The sequence below is a fragment of the Canis lupus genome, chromosome 19 (assembly GCF_003254725.2).
Source record: "Canis lupus dingo isolate Sandy chromosome 19, ASM325472v2, whole genome shotgun sequence".
NCBI lineage: Eukaryota > Metazoa > Chordata > Mammalia > Carnivora > Canidae > Canis > Canis lupus.
The window spans coordinates 4482129-4498839 of NC_064261.1; positions in this window are offsets into that span (position 1 = coordinate 4482129).

The window sequence follows — 16711 nt, forward strand, 5'->3', positions numbered from 1 at the left end:
AAATGATATAAGAAGGTGTAAGGGGAGTAAAAGAATCTCTGGGAAATGGAGGGCATCCTTGTCCCCATCAAAGTAATGATACATTTGGTAGGATGAAGGTGCCTGTGGCAGTGACTGCCAGTTTGATGAATGAAGCCTGACATTTTGTACCCATGAACTTTGGGGAGATGAGATTTATCTGAGTATTTGTTTGACTGTAAATCTGAGCCAATGGGCCCATAGTCCGGCCCATAATCAGTGTGAGTGTATCCTTTTTTTGTCAGTTCCAGAAATCTGGATGTTCCCTGGGGTTAGAAAACAATACTGGGGCCATCTGAGGTATTCCAGGAAGTGTTGGACCAAGTGAGAGGCTTCTAAACCTTTTGGAATGTCTTGGATTCTTGCAGTTAGGGAAGGAAGGGGAAAGAATCTAAATAATTTGTCAGGTTTCCACTAGTTATCTTGGCCCAGAACTGTCCCCATGGAGGCATCTTGTGGAGTCACAGACACCTTTGTTTTCTAATCTGGACTCAAAGCCTCAGAAACTCACGGACCATACTGGGATCCTGCTAAGAGTTAAATATAAATAGTGCAGCAGCATCAGGGGCTTCTAAGTGAAGTAACAAGAAGAATTTTCACTATTATTACCTCTGCCTCAATTGGTTTGAATTATGGAGCAATGGGATCTTTGATTCTCCTTGGTGATTGATGGTGACTCCTTAACAGCCCTTTCTTTATGGAAACATCTCTTCTTTACATTTGAAACAACATATTGGGAACCAAGAGCTCTGGTTTATGGTAGCACCTTCAAGCACACTTGAAAAAATTGTATTTGAGAAGTCTTTGGGCTTTGAAGGTGGTCACATACCACTTTAAAACCCATTGTGCCAAATGACATGACTCTAATTACACTTGGAGGAATTACTAGTTTTTTTGTTATCAAACAGAGACATTTGCTTTTATACTATATAGTGAGTGATGCCAGACTAATCATGAAGCACAAATGGCATGTGATAATTGCTTTAGTAAAATTCCATGTGACTTATTTGTCACCTAGGTACAGAGTAGATCTGCATGTATATTTTCAGTATATCAATTATACTTGCTTGCAGCATCTTTTAGAATTCTTTTTAGAAATCTACATAATATTTTTATTTACGGTAGAGGACCAGAAGTTAAAGAAAGGTAGCTTCTTGGAATTCTTTTCCATGTATAGGACTCCAGATCCAAATGGTATTTATCAAGCTAATGTTATATATCTATTTCAGAATCCTGCCATTTTGTTGATTTATAGAAAGGAATGAGTAGATAGCAAATGACTTAGCCATACACTTTATTTTTCATCCTGATTTGTGTTCGTAGCCCATGCCATCAGGAAGATGAAACCAGGGGCCTGGCAAAGGTATTGGAGAGGGTATCTTTAATTCACAAGTGATGAGAAGGGAGGTTGAAGGAATTTTTTGTATGCTGAATAGGGTTTTTCTGCTGAACAGCACTACATTGTCTGGGAGCAACAGCTCTTGAATATTAAAACAGAACCATTCTGTCTTGCCCTGTTGCCATGGAAGATGAGAAGGTGAATTTGGAAAAGCAAACAGGAAAAGCCTTGAAGAAATTAGATAGATTGTGTATTTGAAGGCAATTTGCCTGGTGGTATCCTTCCTTGCCCAAACGGGGTGTGTGTGTGTGTGTGTGTGTGTGTGTGTGTGTGTGGGAGAGGAACAAGGCAAATAAGCCCTCCTTGCAATGTTTTGAAGACAGATTAGAGCTGTCACTGTTGTCCTTGAGACAATGCAGGCTGGGGACCTATGGCAGGGTGAGACTGGTATGTAACTGTGTATGCATTAGGTCTGTCCTTTCATTGAGGATTGGCGGTATACTAACTGCACCATCTTAGGGGCAGTGCAAGTCACCTTTTGCATTTATGTGGCCATACATACTATTATTTTTTTCTTAGGGAAGGAAATCTTAAAAAAAATATCTTTTATCTCCTTGGATCAGAAATCATTCTCTACATTATACTCTGAAAAAAAAAATCTCAGTAGTTTACAAAGATAGCAGTTTATTTCTCACTCTGTCCATGTAGCTGCAGGAAGAGTTGTGGCTCTGCATCACTTATCTTTTTCATTTGGGGATCCAGATCAAAGGAAAAGGCTTATATTAGTCTTGTGGTGGTGGAAAGAGCAAGGACAGAGCTCTGCGGGGGCACTTGAAACTTCTGCCCAGGTGTTGCATGTATTGCTCTCCTTGCCATAGTAAGTTACATGGTCAAGTGTGATGTAAATGAGGTGGTAGTGGAGGTTTTTTGTTTTGTTTTTTGTTTTTTTTTCCGAAGAGAAGCCCTGAGAGTCACAGGGCAAAAATAGGGACAAATGTAATCCTCTTTTAGGAAGGGGAATGGAAATGGGTAATTGGGAAGAATAATGCCATTTGCATCAATCCTGGTCTGTTTTGAAGGCTTATTGAGATAATATGTGCTACTTTGGAGACTGTGGGTCATTCTTAGGACTGGAAGAAAATAGGCTAGCAGCAATGTCCAAACTTTAGAGTTCATAAAGATCACCTGGATAACTTGTAAAAAATGCAGATTCTCAACGCCATTTCACCTCTACCTCATCCCTACTCTCACTTCTAACATGGATAGGTTAGCCATGGGGCCCAGATGTCTGCATTTTAAGAAGCACTTTAGTAATCTGACCCTGGCCCAGAAGATGTCTATCCCTTTGTCTTCAGTCATGTGTTAATTGTAAAGTTTGTGGTTGTGAGGTAAGAAAAACAGCATTTGGTGAACAAAGGATGTGTATAAATTCCTAATTCTCAATTTTCAATAGAAGACTTTAGCCTTGCCCCCAGATATGTGTATTTTAACATCACTGCTATCCTTCCCCATTCTCACTTATGGAGGTAGGATAATTATAGAAATGTGACACATATCTAGCGGTTGTGAGAGAAGATTAATATTATCAAGAGGGAGGTTTATTTGTCTTCATGTAGAGATTCTACTCTGAACTGAACACTGGGAAGAAGATTCCCTTGGAAAACCTTAGGGTCATTGACCCATGGGTCCACTTTGATCATTTCAGGGTGGAAGGTTGTCAGAAAAGATAACCTCCCTGGCCTGATCAGGTTAGAAGTGAGATTATGCAGAAAGAACAGATAGATACAAAAGGGGAAAAGGGAAAGAAAAAGATGGAGGAGGAGGAGAAGCATGCAGGAGGAGAAAGACAAGGGGAAAAGAAATTCCAGGCACATTGCCCCTCTCTTTCTTTTAGTATAAGTATAATCCATGATTAGGAAGATTATCATATCCTTCCTGGTAATGGATCACACCGATATACTATTTAGGATATGGGAGGGTGGGGATAGGCTTGGAGATTCAGAGGGGAACATAATATTACCTTTATATTAGGAAACAGGATGAGTTTTTGTCTACTATTTTGATTCCATTAAAGTCAGGAAACTGGATGTAACAGGACCCAGTTATGTCAGTACTATTTCTCTCTCTTTTATAAAGATTTATTTACTTGAGAGAGAGAGAGAAAGAACATGGAGGGGCAGAGGGAGGAGAGAGAGAATCTTAATCAGACTCCACACTGAGTGCAGGGCTGGACATGGGGCTCCATCTCAGGTCCCTGAGATCATGACCTGAGATCCAAAATCTCAGTTGGACACTTAACCAACTGGGTCACTTGGCCACCCCAGTTTTATTTCTCTTGAGTGCATCTGAGAGGTTACAGTAGGCAACAGGTTGAGCATCAACTTGTGCCTCATGCTGGGACTGGGAAAGACTGAGCAGCAGCATTTCTACTATGGGGTAAAGGGCAGAAATATCAACTCTCTTGCCTTGTTTTCTTGGACTGGAAATATCTTGTTTTCCATTTTTTTCACTTGATAGCATTTACATTTTCTCCTTGTTGCTACAGTCTATTTAAAATTAACATTTATGCTGATTAAATTTGTGCAACATTCTATGTAGTTAGTATATTACATTTTTAAAAACCATATACCCCACTATTTATTTAGCATTTAGGTTGTTCACAATTTATTTTTTATCAAAAATAAAACTAAAATGAACATTCTCATGAATTCTTTTTCCCCCAGATTTATTTCTTCAGCATGAATGTTTGGTTCCTTCCTACTTTTAATGGGAAGATACTCTTAAAATATGTATATATCTTTTTGTTTTTAGCATTTTAATTTATAGGTTTGTAATCTTTGCTACTCATACTATGTCTCTTTTTATTTTATCCTTCATTTTACTTTTCAAGATGGAAAGAGGGAAAAGGAGGGATGTCTGAGTGAAGTGGGATCCTGGGGCACACCCTGTAAAGTCAAAGCTCATTTAAATTTTCTTCAGGTAGAGCCATTCCTTTACAATGATCCCTTTGGAAATGCAACAAGCAAACCAAGATAAAAACAAATAATTAAAAATAAAACCACAACAATTTTAAATTAATGACTTGCTTAAAGATTTTTTTTTTTCAAATTAAAAAAGGTAGCAACTAACCTTCTAATTGCTGTGGAGGGCTTTAGAGTAGTGGTTCCCAGCCCAGGCATATGTCACAATTGTACATTTGGATTGATGTGGAAAAGAAGGAGCACTCAGAATGGGTTACAAATTGAGCTTAATCCCAAATCCTTTACCCATACTGCAGCTCAACTACCAAAATCTGGGTATTCTCATTGCAATGGTGATCATATGGCCATATGTTTTACTGGTTGAAGAAAAATTAAGAACTTTTCTCCCAGAATATAAAATTTAAAATAGTGGCATCCTTTGCTTTGCATATTCATATATATATATGAACTTCAGTTACCGTGGTTTAGTTAAATAACACCAGTCCCTCAATAACACCATTCAAATGTCATTTGCTCCAGTGTATTAACTGCAGTTGCATGAAGTATGAACTGCTGAGAGTTCTCTGGTTCAGAAATCTGTATGTAAGTAACAGACATATCATGACCAGTGACTAATCACCTCAGGATGGTTACCATACAGCTGTTGCTCAAGTTACACTCAGACAGCAAAGCATGTTGTAGTGTTGCCCCCGTGTCTCCCAGTGATAAACTCACATGACATTAAAAAAAAAATGACTTATCAAAAGAGGGAATTGTGTGACCGATGCAAGTACAGCCAAGAAATGGCAAGTAACTGGACATTAGATCAGAAGATAGCTGGTCAGCTATTTAAATAAAATCTTTAAAAAAAAAATGAGTGTTTAAACCAGGTGGTTTAACTCCAGAATCCATGCTTTTCAGCACCTTACTTACTATATTGTATCTCATCCATTTATCTAGTCATGCATTCAGCAGGCATTCATTTAGTGCCTATTATATCAAACATTGCAGAAGAAGGGGAAAATGTTTTTTGAAAAGTAACCAGAGTAATGTGTTACAGATTACATGACAAGAAAGGGCTAATTTAAAGACCCTTGAAGAATGAGCAGTGACGTTTATTTATTTATTTAGTTACTTATTTATTTATTTTTAATTTATTTATTCATGAGAGACACAGAGAGAGCAAGAGGCACAGACACAGGCAGAGGGAGAAGCAGGTTCCACGCAGGGGGCCTGACGTGGGATTCGATCCCTGGTCTCCAGAATCACGCCCTGGGCCAAAGGCAGGCGCTAAACTGCTGAGCCACCCAGGGATCCCCCCAGGGGTAACATTTAAACAACGAAGGCATAGGGGAAATTTAAAGGAGATGAATCTTGAAATATGTATTTGTGATTACGTGGTAAATAGGGCACAGACAGGCATGGCTCAGGGAAAGACATTTCAAGACAGAGGGAGCGTTATATCAGAGACATAAGGCATGAAACAAACTGATATGTTAGGATCATTCCTGTATGTGGAAGCAAGGAGAGAGAAAGGACTAAAGCAAAACAAAAAGTTGGAAACATAAGAAAGAGCCATTGGAAGGGGCATGACTTGGCTCTGTCAACCCAACTTGAGTGTACATTTAGATTGCTGGGCTTCTACCTGGAGCAACACGATCAGCTCATACAGAGCTGAAATCAGGGACTCTGTATTTAAAACAATTAAACCAAGTTTATGTTTAGGTAGTTTGGGAACCACTGCTGCAGGTATGTTGGGTCCCTGTGATGTGGTTTCTGCCTTGAGTGTTCTCCAGAGCAGTGGATAGTTTCATCTCTCTTATTAACAAGTCCATCCCTAGTCATTTCTCCATTGGAAAAACCCATCCTGATTGTGCAACTCCATCTGAAATTCCTTCTTGAGACAGAGGTATTGCCTGGCTTAATCCTTTATAATTTCACAGTGGCAGTCACCGTGAGTCATTGATGAAGAAAGAGAGATTTGACTTTTTTTTTAATTTATTAGATTTGACTTGTAGAAGGTAAACGGGTAATAATCCACAACTCCTTCCATATCTCATCATAAGTCTATACTATGATCTTTTAAAATTTGCCTGCATAAAAGATCTTGAATAATGTAAGAACTTTAAAGCTGGCTGGCATTTTTGTTACTGAGTAGATCTGCATTTATGGATAGGAGTTAGGGCCACCGCTACTTAATGAGGATGTCACATCTTCTGACGGTTGGCTCAGTGCAATTTTCCACCACCCATGTTTCTTCTCATTGCCAGGAAAATTCTGGAGTGGTTCCTGTTTTTGACTCTAAACAGTCACACACACTTTTTTTCTTTTCTCGAATTGTTTTATCCCCCTCCTTTTCATTTGTGAACTCCTGGTAACATGGCAGGTCGAAGCTTAGAAACGCTTTCACTGCCATATCCTTCCTGATCATCAAAATTGTGGTTAGGTGCCCATATTATCAAAGCTTAATCAAAGTATAATCTATAATTCACTATCATAGCAACACTATTTCAGTGATTGAATGCCTACTTAGCTGTTTTTACTACTAAGCTGAAAACTCCTGAAAGTGAGAATATCTATTTTGTTTTTGTGTTTTTTTTTTTTTTTGTGTTCCAACTGCCCACAACAGTCTTTGGGCACATAACAGGGTACTGAAGTGTGTTTTGGTGACTTAGGAATTAACAAACGAATGAATGATGCATTCTCTCTATATAATTGCATGAGGACAAGGTTAATTTGTATTTATGCTAATAAACCCACAATGCGTGTGTATTTGGAGGCACACATTCAGTCCCAAGGAGCTATACTGTACGATACTCAGAGTTGCTTTTTGTGATAACATTTGACATTGAAGACTACATTAAAATTGATGTTGGTGTTTGTACGGATATTTTTTAACATTAATCAAACACACGACAAGGGAAAATATTGCTGTAAGTTATGAAATTAGGTAGTTGAGGAGTCCTACAACCAAAGTAAGCAACAGCAACTCTGGTTTTTGTTCCAGCGGTGGTAGGGGGAGCGGGGATGTAAAATTGGGACTGATGAATCTACTTCCAACTTATATCTACCTTCTAGAACTATAAAATACTAATTTACAAGTGACCTTAAAAATCCTCTATCCAGGGGGCACCCAGGTGGCTCAGTGGTTGAGCATCTGCTTTTGGCTCAGGGTGTGATCCTGAAGTCTGGGGATCGAGTCCCACAACAGGCTTCCTTCATGGAGCCTGCTCCTCCCTCTTTCTCCCTCTTTTGTCTGTGTCTCTGCCTCTTTCTATGTGTCTCTCATGAATAAATAAATAAAAACCTTAAAAAAAATCCTCTATCCAACTTCCAAACAGTGTAAGAATTCCTAGCATAATATCTGTGAAAAGTGGCCCTCCAGCCACAATTTTAATTCTTTAGAATGATCTCATCACTTTACAATCATTGGAAAACTCCAGATAGTAATAATAATGATATTCATAACCACCTTACCGGAGGTTCTAATCTGTGCTGCGCACCGTGCTGGGTGTTGAATATACATCATCTCATTTAGCTTTCACGGCAACCGTATGAAGTAGGTGTTATTATCTCTGTCTTACCAAAGGGTGATAACCATGGCGGAGAGAAATTAAAAAACAGTCCAAGGTCTATAGCTAGCAGTTACTAGTGATGAGATTTTACATTCTTGTATCAATGACTGTAAGATCCAAAGCCTTTCCCATAGGTTATTATATAGCCTCTCAAGAATGTATTTCCTTATATTTAATTGAAATTTCCTTTTTTCCCAAGTTTATATATTTATTTTAATTTTGTGTTTTAGAGCAGCCCAGAAAAGTCTCACTCTTCTTCTTTTTCAGCCTGGGGCCATGAGAAATTTGAAAACCGTTAAAGATACTTGGTCCTTACTAAGACACCTGTTATGGATTGAATTGTGTGCCTCTAAAATTTGTGTGTTGAAGTCCTAACCCCCAGCACCTCAGAAAGTAACTTTATTTGGTGGTAGGATGTTTACAGAAGTGATCGGGTTAAAGTAAGGTCATTCATGTGGACCCTAATTGGATATAACAGATGTGCTTATATATTAAAAAAAAAAAAAAAAAAAAAAGGAGTTTAGCAGAGATATGTGCATAGAGTGAAAGTGAAGAACAGGGAAGATGCCATCTGCAAGCCAAGGAGAGAGGCATGGAATAGATCTTTTCTTTCTAGTCTTCAGAAGGAACCAAGCCTTACAACACTTTGATTTCAGATAAATAGCCTCCAGATCGGAGACAATAAATTTTTCTTGTTTAAACCACCCGGTTTGGGTGGCACTTTGTTACAGTAGCCCCGGCAAACTCCCTCAACATCTGCAGATTCTTCACTGTCTTTTCTAGAGTTATTATTCTGGTGGCTTTTGATTGCAGGTATTCTAATGTATCAACATTCCACTTGAATTTGATTCCTTGACTGAACACGTCACCTCAGATTGTGGTCTGATGAAAGAACAGAAGAAAGGTATGGTTATTTTATCTTCTTTTCTCTAGCTACTGTTCCTCAATTAATGTAGTCTAAGTTACATTGAGTTTGAGCAGCTAAAATCATCGAGTCACAGTGAGCTTCTGCTTTTCAGACCCAGAAGTGACGCTTTGAAACCCTTGTGAAAGGGAATCTTTTTCCAGAAAGTCAGAGGCTGATTCGTCATAGATACAAAGTTAGAGAAAAACAAATTCCTATAAAAATCTGTCTTTTCTCTTTGATGATGCAGAAATGAAATAGATCTTTTGTACTGTATCTTGAACCACTAAACTGAGGATAATTGAAATAACCATGTGCTTGGAAATAATAGATATAAGACATTTTAGAATAAACAAAGACATTTTTGTAGAAGGACTGGCTAGTGAGCAATGGTGTATGCCACAACTGAATACAGGACTCTTTCAGTAAGTATATTAAAAGTAGCATTTCTAATTAAATATGTATTCAACAATATCAGAGTGAAAGTTGAGTCGGTGTTCTTAAGGAAGTATTATCTTTCCAAGCAAATGATTACTCTTGAGAAGGAATACATAAATCATGATACTGACCTTCTCTTTATAGGTAATGTTCCTTGGGCGTTTTTCATAAGAGCAATAATAACCTTTTTTTGTCTAATTTGTCTATATTATTTATATACCCACAAATATATGTTATACAAAATTTTATATGTACGTATCTATCCACTAATACAGAATGAGATAACATTTTCAGTGACATTTTTCCCCCTCTTATATACCTAGGTAACTTACATGAATATTAAGCATATGACTTTGAATAAGTCCAAATGAGCTAAAGGGTCAGATTTCAGAAACATTCCATCTAGAAATATTTATAGAATATAGACTTTATATTTATGAGCATATTCACATTCACACCCAGAGACATAGAGTATGGACATATTTTATTTAAATTTGAAAAAAAAAGTGACATGGCATGTTATGGAAGTCTTAATTTGGACTAATCCAAATCTAAGCTTTTTATTCAAGGATTGTGTTGAGAGCCATTATTGAAAAGCACATTTGCATTAGTCATAAACTGAGTTGATGTTATTGTCACAGAGCAGTGTCATCTTACTCTTTACACACATCCTCTGCCGTCTTTTCCGGTCTTCTGCTATACATACTGTTGGGGATACATCAGTGTCCTGTGCTCCCCTGAGTGATTTGGAGGACTTTGTGCTGTTATTTTAGCATTCAGTCTGACACTTTAAAAGATTTTTTATATCTTATAATAATGTCATACAAGTATTTACTAAATATTAAAGCTTATGCTAACACTGAAAAACACTATTAAACATCAATAAAGTTGGAAAGGAAATTAGGTGTAAAATAAAGTGTGCAGAAGTCTGGGACAGATAGCTTTCTAAAATGACCTCCAGGGTGGGCACCAGGGTGGCTTAGTGGTTGAGCGTCTGCCTTTGGCTCAGGTCATGGTCCCAGGGTCCTGAGATTGAGTCCTGCACTGGGCTCTCCATGGGGAGCCTGCCTCTCCCTCTGCCTATATCTCTGCCTCCCTCTTTGTGTCTCTCATGAATAAATAAATAAAATCTTTAAAAAAAAAGAAATAGAATGACCTCCAGTGATCCCTATCTTCTAGTATTTGTAACCTATGTAATCTTCTGCCACTGAATGTAGTCTGGACCTAGCAACTTACTTTTAATTAGTATAATATGGCCAAAGAGATGAAGTGTCACTATTAAAATTGTTACTGAAGACTGACTTCAGTCTTGCTGGTCCTGCCTTTCTTTCAGTCTCTTTCTCCAGCTCTTCTCGCTTGCTTGTTTTGGTGAAGCAAGCTGTCGTGTTAGGAGTTGTTCTGTGGAGAGACCCCTGTGGCAAGGAACTGAGTAGACTTTGGCCAATGGCCAGGGAGGAAGTGAGGCCCTCAGTCCAATAGCTCGAAAAGTGGATCCCGCCAACGGACGTGTTCTAAGTGAGAATGGAAGTAGATCCTTTGCCAGTTGCGTCTCAAAATAATTGTAATTCCTCTTGATACCTTGAATGCATCTTGATTATGAGAGACCTTAATCCAGAGGATCCTGTTAAGCCATGCCCTGATTCCCAGCCAACAGTAACTGTAAGATAATAAATGTTGGTATTTTAAGCCGCCAACTCTGGTGGTAATTTGTTATGCAGCAATAAATAACTAACTCAATGAACAAATAACCACCATGTTGTATTCTGTTGTGAATGTAGGGGAGCAGATTCCATGAGCTGTAAGAGATGGTGCTGAGAAGAAAAGGCAGCATGAAATTAGATACGTTATACTGACTTTAGTTAATTTTCCCCTCTTTTACATTTATTCCTATGGACATGTTAGTCTTTTTCTGGTGGGGGTCGGGGAATTAATCTTGAGTTGAGTGAATTTGGAGTTATTTGTAATGTTGTAGAAAACATTCCCTCTTTAGGTGACTTGATGCTATATATTTTAATTATTGCTAAGATTACAATCTTAGAATCTTACTGTTCTGCATAATCTAAAACGGCATTTTTGATAGAACTTCCAGGTATTGAAGAGTCTCATCCTTCAACTGTTAGTGATTGTAATTTCAGTTGTTCTTCAAATAAATGTACCTGTAAACCTTTGACATAAACAACAAAATGTATGAATAAGGCTTAGTTTGTAGGAGCGGTGCTCAGGAAGGCCAATCCCTTCCAACTCGAATGCTGTCTTGAATGTTTGATAGAAAAGCATGGCGGTTATGGTGAGATCAGTATTTTTTTGTTTTTATTTTTGTTTTCAACTTTTAAGCCTCCAGCCTCATGTTTCTTTCATTCATGAGTCTGACTTCCTTCTGAGGTGCATCAACACTTTCAGGGGAGCTAGATACCAGAATCAGCTGTCTTTTAACCCCTTTAGCAGACATAGTTCTTGGTGACTTGAGGTGAAAGAGTTACTGTATCTGTAAGGAATGAGATGCTTCATTCTGCCTGTCTTTAAAATCAGGCCTCTCAGATGTTTAATTCATACACTAGCCTTCTGAGGTCAGGATTATTATCCCTATTTAGAGGATCTGGAAACCAAGGGAAAAAGGTTGAGTAATTTATCCTAGGTCACAGGAGGGATCAATGTCTGAGCTAGGATTACAGTTCAGAAAGCCTCGGATTCCAAGACCTGTGCTCAGACTGCACTTATTTCGAGCCGACTTGGCCTACTTAAATAAGTCCTGCCTCCCTCACTCCTGCCCCCAGAGCCCTCTGTTGAGTATTTGAACTCTGTCAGCAAATGTGAAAGAGATCTACACTCTAGAAAATATATCAGGCGTTGGGTTTCATTATAGTTTAACAGGCAGTTTCTCCTCCAAAAATGGTTTTCATATTGGGATAGTTCAAAAGTTTTTTTTTTTTCCATGAAGAGGTATTAAAACAACGTAGTCAGCCTTCATTAGACGTAATCTGGTGCATCAGAACTTTAATTTAGGAGGAGGAAACACCAACAAAGGAAGTTGTGTAATAATGGCAGATATCAACGGAACTTTGCCTAGCTTGAGGGATATGTGCTGATGCCTGGCTTCCCATTCAGAATACTTCCCAGCAAGGGCCTCTCCATTTACCACTTACATTTATTTTGGTTTCCAGAGTTATTTGAGATGTATTCTTTACAAGAAGATACAATGGGCAATGTGTGTGTGTGTGTGTGTGTGTGTGTGTGTGTGTGTGTGTCTGTATGTATGTGTATGGGGAAGAGATGGCATTATGTTAATATTATTAAAATTATTAATGTCCCTGAGCAAGTGGAAGAGAAAGGAAGATCAGAAGAAACACTGATCTTCCCTTTTAGAGTGCTGGACCTGCAAGCAGTATACCTGGATTTGCCTCTGCTTTTTCCCAGCTCTGTGAACTTGAGAAAGTCACTTAAACTCTCTGAATGCACAAAAAAACCCCAGACAGCTCTTTCTCATTAAAGATGTCAGCATGAAAAGAAAGGTAGATGTATTGCTAGGTATAATACAATGTAATTTGTGCTATATTAGTATGATGAACAAAGTGCCCCAGGGAGCATTGAGGTAGGAACCTTTTTTTTTTTTTTGGAACATTTGGGTCCAATCTTGATTTTCACTGCATCCTGTACAGAAAATATTTTCATGAGACCATTACGGGCCTGTGGTGTCAAATTGCTCAGCCTATATGGGAAAGGATTAGTCCTAGATGACTGGACCATTTCGGTGTCCACACAACTTGAGGAAAGTTGCAGGAGATAAAGAGGGAAAGGCAGATGGGGGTCATTATGGGACCAGGCTAACAAGTCTAGATTATCCTATGAGAAGAAGGGAGCTCTTTATGAATATAGCTGTTCATTCACTCACTGAAATTTATGATTCAGGCACCACGATGGGTATCTGGTGGAGGCACAGAGTACTTCCAGACAGAGTACCAATTTAAAGGGAACTCTCAGTGTGGGTGGCAGGATGTTTTGAAAGATGGACAAATAAGCAGACAATTACAGAGTATCATGAAAGACCGATGCACAAGACCACAGAGGAAGAGAGACAGAATATTTAATTTGCCCTGGGATGATAAGCAAAGACTTCCTGGGAAGATGGGTGAGTTGTGTCCCACTTGAGAAGTAGAAGGAAGGGAGGAAATAAGACTAAAGAATGGAAGACGAAGGAATTTGGGGCATTAAATAAATAAAAAAAAAACCTGTGTGTATAGAGCCAAGAGACATGGAAATGAGATTCCATCTTTAGATTTTGCATAGAGCTTTGTGGAAATATTATTTTTCTAACTCACCTCAGTGTTGTGGAAAACATAAGACGCCACAGGCCTAGGCTGCACGGTGAGGGGTGCCAGGAAAAGACAGATTCAAATAGAGCAATAAGCAGCAATTTTTCCTGAGTTACAGAGAGACACTCTCAGAATTCAGACAGCACGTTGTTATGTTCAGGTTTTTCATTGCTTGACATCAGGACAGTTGATCGCTAATTTGTTAGATTAAGTTCTAACGATGTTTGCCTCTTTCAATTGCTTTACTGGTCAGGAAATAATTTTATTATTCTCATCAAATTAAATGTAAATTGAGAAACAAAGAGATAAGAAGTTGAGGAAGGGGCTCCAGAGACCTGACACTGAAGGGAAGAGACGACTGTGAAGAGAAGGGGATTGGGCTGCAGCTGAAAGGTAGGCAGACATGTTTGCCTATTACAATGCAGTCTCTTTCTCTACCTATATGCAACTCCATTTTTAAAAAATAAATGAAGGTGCTCAAAGAAGCCTTTGATTCATATTTCATATTTCATGGTTAATTATGAAAAATACATTTTATTTGCAACATTTATTACTCTCAACATTATCTTCTATTTCTCAAAATTCCCTACTCTATATTTTTTAAAAATAACTTCACACTTTTTTCTTTTAGAGTTACAATTACTTTGAGGGAAGCATATGTTATTTATAAAACAAGTACTATTACAATGGGAAGAACCTTATAAATCACTCTTAGTGATAGTAAAAAAAATGTGTTATTTTAGCTACTAAAGCAATTGGAAGAGGCATTTGTTTATGTTCAAGTCTTAAACAAAAACAAAAGTTCAATTGTCTAGATTAAAAATCTGACAATTACATGTGTGTATATATTATCCCAATTCCTTATTGAAAATCTTGAAATATTAAATAGTGATATTTCTAGATGGTAAGAAGATGGCAGATGATGGTAAATATATAAATGTATCCCAATAAAATTCATACCCACTAATGTTTATACATATTCTATTTTTCCTTTCTTTGGTTTATACATGAATATTAAATATTTTTGACTAACATATTTCTTTTAGAGTTCTATTTAAGATAAAAAACTTTTGGTTATTACCCCAATTTTAATAATTTTAGGAAGTTCAAGAAAACTTTTTATGCTTTTCTGTATAAACACACAGTTAATTTAACGATAAAATGTATTCACTGTAATAGTTAATCTGTGGATCTATAAAATGGGAGAAAATACTGCTTTTTAAAAAATAAGTGTTCTGTGATTTCACAATTTGGTGAGAGGGCTACTTCTCTGGATAAGACTTTCAGAACCCACAGGACAAATAGAGTCAGTATATATATAAGCAACAGAAAAGAAATGATACAGTAATTCATGGCAAATGCCTTCATTGTAATTATCATAACCTAATTGAATGCATCTAAGTATTCTGGCTATAATGGGAAAAAAGTCTGTCATTTGGTTACCTGATTTTAGAAAAGGAACTATGACCATATACTGGGAAAAACTGAAATGAGAAGTTTTAAAAAAACCCAAAACTTTAAAATCTTCAGGAATTGGGAGCTTCTTAAAAACACTGTGTTGGAAATCCAAGAGAAATGGGCGACATTTATTAAGTAGTCTGAGCTATTTAATAAAATCCCTTTCCTGTCTAAGTTGTAAAGTGAAAGACAATCACTCTTTGGAAGAAAAATAAAAGGTATATGATGGATTAGCTAATTGAGAATAGAAGAGACCACAACATGTGACAGGTCATATAAATCTGAAACCAGATCAATCCATATTTCCTTAGATTTCATGTGCTTATTTTTGTGGAGGATACAAAAAAGAGGGCACATCCCCTGAACTAAGGGAATTTATTATCTATGGGAAAATGAGATGCACAATGGAAAACACTGAAGAATAACATGAGGTAATAGGGGTTTAAGAACATGATGGCAATATTTATCTTCTATCTGCTGAAAGAAAGAAGTTTGCTCACTTGCAAGGGCAACAGCTGGACTTCTGGAAGAGGCAGGATTTAAGGATAGATTTTAATGTGAAGCATTTGGATTGATGAAAAGGAGAGGAAATAACATTTGAATGTCAGGATCAGAAAATAAATCAAAGGGGAAAAGAAACAGAGAGGGGCAAACCAAGAAACACATGCTTAACCGTAGAGAACAAACTGATGGTTACCAGAGGGGTGGTGGGCAGGGGGATGGGTGAAATAGGTGATGGGATTAAGGAGGGCCCTCGTCATGATGAGCACAGGACGATGTATATAAGTTTTGAATCACTATGTTGTACACCTGAAACTAATATTACACTGTATGTTAAGTAACTGGAATTTAAATAAAAGCTTAAAAAAGGAAAGAAAGAGCCTACAACCAAATAAAGAAAGATGAAAAGCAGGACATTATACAGAAAACCAGCAAATCAGTAGTCAGTTCACGACCATGTACTGAGTGTAGTATGTGCCCAGCTCATTGCTAGCTACAGTGGAGAAATATAGAAATAATTTCTGCATTTAAGAGGTTCAATTTCTTGTGTAAGAGATGACAATGATCTGCAAAGGTATTTGTATCATTTTACAATATAATATAGACTTAGGCTGTGTGTTGCTTTGTGTGCCATAGCCCTACAATTAAAAGAGGTTAGGAGATGGAGGAAGAATCAGGGTAGGAATCAATGGCTTTAGGAAGGAAATGTGGTTATCTGAGCTTTGAAAGATGGCTAGAGTTCGAATAGGTTACAGAACAGTGAGGACATTTCCTGAAATTAGGTAAATTTGTTATTTTGCAGCTCTTCTTAAGAGAGATTGCATATATAGTGGATCTGAATTCAGTTCTGTTAGAAGAGATGACTCCTTTTTGACAAGTTGATGCCAAGTTTGTATGTCCCAGGGTAATTGTGTTTGTCTTTTACTTTCTTTCTAATCATTATAGATGATGTTAATTGCCTTTTTGACCCTTGTGACAAAGGTATTTTAAAATGTAGCCTTGCTTCTATTGTTGAACTCAGCCTGAGAGAAATCATTGACTATAATCATTTGGCATTTTTTCTAATTTTTAAGTATTAAAAACTTTTTAAGAAAAAAAAACTTGTTCAGGATAATTTATTTTTACTATCATCTATTATTATTATTATTATTATTATTGTCATCACTATTATCATTATAACCTTAAAAATGTGTTTTCTGAACTGAGGC